Below are 3953 nucleotides of genomic sequence, written 5' to 3' on the forward strand. Positions count from 1 at the left end.
GGGGGAATAAGGGTTTTTTGGTTTCCCAGTCCTTAGGTTTTTGGGGGCCCGGGAGGGGTTTTTCCGGCAGGGGGTTTTTTTTAAAATGGGGGGGGGGGGGGGGGGGGGGAGGGTTGCGCTGGGCGTGGTCAATGGAGAAGAGACGAGAGATCTCCCTGTACCAGTTGGTGTCGGCGCACAATAGATGCAAAAAGTCCAACCCTCGGGTAGATCAAGCTTAGAGGCAGACGCACTCGGTAGATCGAATCGTCGGGTGCGGCCTGACCGACCGGTGGGGATGGGTGGGAGATGAAGTCGAGGGTTGCGCGCAAGGAGCAAGATGCGAGGCAAGGCGAGGTATGAGAGTTTGGGGCAGATGATCAACACGGAAACGCCTGAGCTTAGAGCTGGAACGTAGGACAAACGAGTCCAGACGAGGCCACGAGCCGTCAAGGAGGTGAGAGACAGGAGGTAATGAGTTGGCGGTGTGGGGGCTCAAAGGAAGCTAAAGAGCTCGGAGCTGGAGCTGAAGCAGACGAAGCCAGGCCCTCCACTTTGGTAGTCGATTGTCTGCCTGTCTCGATGCCCGGGCCGGGTGGGCAAGGGAAGTGGTGATGTTCCAGATGAATGAGGGAAGGGTCCGGGGGGGGTGGGGGGTGAGGGGCTTGGGGTTGTCAAGATGCTTGGGCGTAAGTAGTAGGCAGATATGAGCATCAGCCGCCGCCGGAAGGTGCTGTAGGTAATACTGAGCGGGAGTAGGAGCAAGAGCAGCCTTTCCGAAGAGAAACAGAGCAGGCACCAGAGAAGAACAAAGGCAAGAGGTTTGGGATGACGATAGCCCAATATGGGATCAGGATCGCGCTTGCCTTGGCCTCACGTACTGTACTGTACATGGTACAGCACACCCCCTTCTTCCCAGCAAGAACTACCGGCGCGATGCCACAAGGTGAAATGGTCAAGGTACCGACCAGGCTACCTCTTCATTCGTGTCGGAATAGGTACATGTAGTTCGTGGGTGACCTGTCGACTGCCGCCTGTCGCCTGTCGCATTTTCTTCTTTTTTCCCCCACCGGCAGCCACCGATGACACTGCTATTTCGTGGTGCTACCCCCCCCTGCCGTGCTCTGCAGGCCCTGTCCGTAAGCTTGGGGCAAGGCACGTCGGGCTAAGGTAGCAAGCGGTTTGCAAAAAAAAAAAAAAAGAGACGTACCGAGTCCCTCCCCCATAACCATTCCTACTGCCCAGCTATCCAGCCCTGCATTTCTACAACGACTCCAGAACTTCATTCTAGGCAAAAAGCCGTCATTTGAAGTAGGGTATATTATATTAGTCGATAGATTCAATAGCCACTATAATACTAGATCCAGCAGGTGTCTTGTAGTTGTGTTGTGCAGTCATTTAGGTAGAGGGGTTGGGGTGAAGCATTCAGTACGTCTCATTTATTTTGCAAACCGCCTGGGTAGGTAGGTAGGTGGTGTCAAAAGTCCAGCTTTCCAGTTTCCAGTTCCCAGTTGCCAGTTTCCCAGTGTCAAGCGTCGACCCAGCGCGCCACAGCTGTTAGTCCGGGGGGGCGATGCGTGCTTCCCCCAGCACCTGTAGAGGTACCCTGTACACCAGAGATACCCCGTCAGAACTGACTCCAGGGTCCGCGGGTGCGAACCGGGTGGGCCCGCAAGCCCACACTTGGGCTTGGTAGACCTGCGTCCATGACTTCAATGCCCAATCCCAAGTACACCGCAAGTACTGGCCAGCTCTTCATCCAGCTCGCCCGTCCCGGTCTGCCGTGTCTCTCTAAGGTACGTGGTAGGCACTGCTGCCACACCGTCTGCGGCATGGTCCCAACTCTAATGTCTGAAAGCTAAGGTACCTACGACGATCGAGCTATGCCCTTAGCTCCGTGGCTAGACTTGAATAGGGTGACCAGGCAGCCGAGCTGCTGCTGCCAGACTGACAAAGAGGGAAAGAGAGAGAGACTGTGGGAGAGTCTTCCTGATTTCCGGGCCGCCAATCTTCTGGCGGTGCTAAAAGTAGATGGAACCGCCCTCCGGGCCAGCTTGGGACGAGATGAGATTCAGAAGCCTGTACTTTGCTCGACGCTCTGCTTGCCAGTGTCTCGCTGCGCCATCCAGCTTGGGTCTCCCTGCAAATCGTGCGCCACACGAAGGCCATCGAAATACGGCGGCGTTGCAATGCAGACACCGCTACCACGTTCCGGGCAGTAGCAACGTCGATGGTCGGCACCTGCCTACCTGCCTTGCCTGCCTGCCGACCTGCTCCTGCCTGCCTACCCTGGGTCTTGTCTGCCCACCACCCACACATCAACCCACCTGGTATCCTGCCTGCTGTCTGTGCCTCTGCCTTGTTTATAATGTTCCTTAATCCCCCTCCACCCCCCTGCCCACGTCGATAATGATGTGCTGTTAAAGGTCCGTCGCCAGCATTCGGGTTCGGGTGCCTGATCGTCAATCCTCCATTCCCGGATCTCGGGGGGGCCAGTAAAGTCCACCTCGGGCTCCTCTTTCTCCGACACTTGCCTCTTCTTTTCTCCGGTTCCTCAACAATTTTGTGGACGGAATTCGCGAGCCTCGGCCGAAGTCAAGTCGTCTTACAATAGCAACATCGATCACCCTCCTCCTCCACAGGCTACCCCCGGCTTGCCCTCCCCAGCACCCTTCACGCGGCACACCAGTGGGCATGCGATCACGCATCCTCTCCCCACCCCAGTCGAGGCCACAACCGCAATGCCGCAGGCCCGCATCCTTACCCACATGTCCTTCGTGCATCCTGGCAAATGGCAACTCGTTAGCGCCCCCACAGGGGGCATTGCGGCAGCATGCGAGCCTGCTTCTTGCCTACAAGGCAAGCCTGCGAACCTTCCACTGTGGCGCTGGCCCTGGTCCTGGACTTCTGGAACCGTTAAGGAACTCGTGTGTAGTTTCGTGGTGGGTGGGGTGGAAGGAGGCTGCTGAACAAGGGGAATATTCACCCACACACCCCTGTCAACTCGGGTTTTACAGACCGTAAAATCAAGGGAGGTTCTCCTTGGCAGCACACTGAGGAAGATGGCAAGGAAGGCTGAATGCCATGCGCGCCAAGAGCTTACATCTTTTGCGGAGCTGCTCTTGCAACAATGATCGCCCACAACCTCATACTCACTGTCTTCCGCTGGCCCGTTGATCGTCTCCTCTCAGCACCACTATCAACCGCGATGGAACCGCAGGTTGAGCGACACGGTCAACACGAACCGACCTTGTCGATGCCCTGTTCCCTGTCATTCTGACTGACTGGTCTGGACTCTTCGGGCGGGGGGGGGCTGATGCAGTCAGATCGTGAGCCCAAGTCCAGCTGGCCCCTCCCCCCAACTTTCCTCTGTAGCTAGGGCCTTTGGCGTCTGACCACCGGCAGAGAGACGCTAGCTGTCCAATTGTCAGCCCTCGAGTGAGTTTTTGATCACTGGCACGGCTGGCACGGCTTGGACGGGTAGCTGGGCGGCGTGTGGCGGCATGGAAATTGGTCCACTTCAAGGGAGATCAGAACTGTGGCGGGGTGAAAGTGCGCGTGTCTACACCTGAGACGTCGCCCAGAGGCGAGCAAGCGTGTTTCTAGCCTCCGGCTGAGATATCATCCTCACTCACTCATGGTCTGATCCTGCTACCACGTACTATACATTACAGCCAGGGGCACGGCACGTTGTGCGTTCGAGTCAAGACTCCAGCACTCTGTATTCGGTCCTTCAACGAACGCAGTCACTGCAGTTGCCACCTGTGCATGAATCGAATGACAAGCTGACGACGAGTTGTCGTTGTCAGAGTGCATGGTACAAATGTCTTGACTTGGTTGCAGGCGCATTCGCGGCGCTTCTCATGCGCACCACACGGAGCCTGCGAGTCACGAGCAACCTGGCAGGTGCAAGAAATGGCAATGGCAATCAGATGGCCACTTGGCTCGACTTTCTGGCTGTTGCGCCATTGGCT

This window comes from Verticillium dahliae, genomic scaffold (genome assembly GCF_000150675.1).
Source record: "Verticillium dahliae VdLs.17 supercont1.2 genomic scaffold, whole genome shotgun sequence".
Classification (NCBI taxonomy): domain Eukaryota; kingdom Fungi; phylum Ascomycota; class Sordariomycetes; order Glomerellales; family Plectosphaerellaceae; genus Verticillium; species Verticillium dahliae.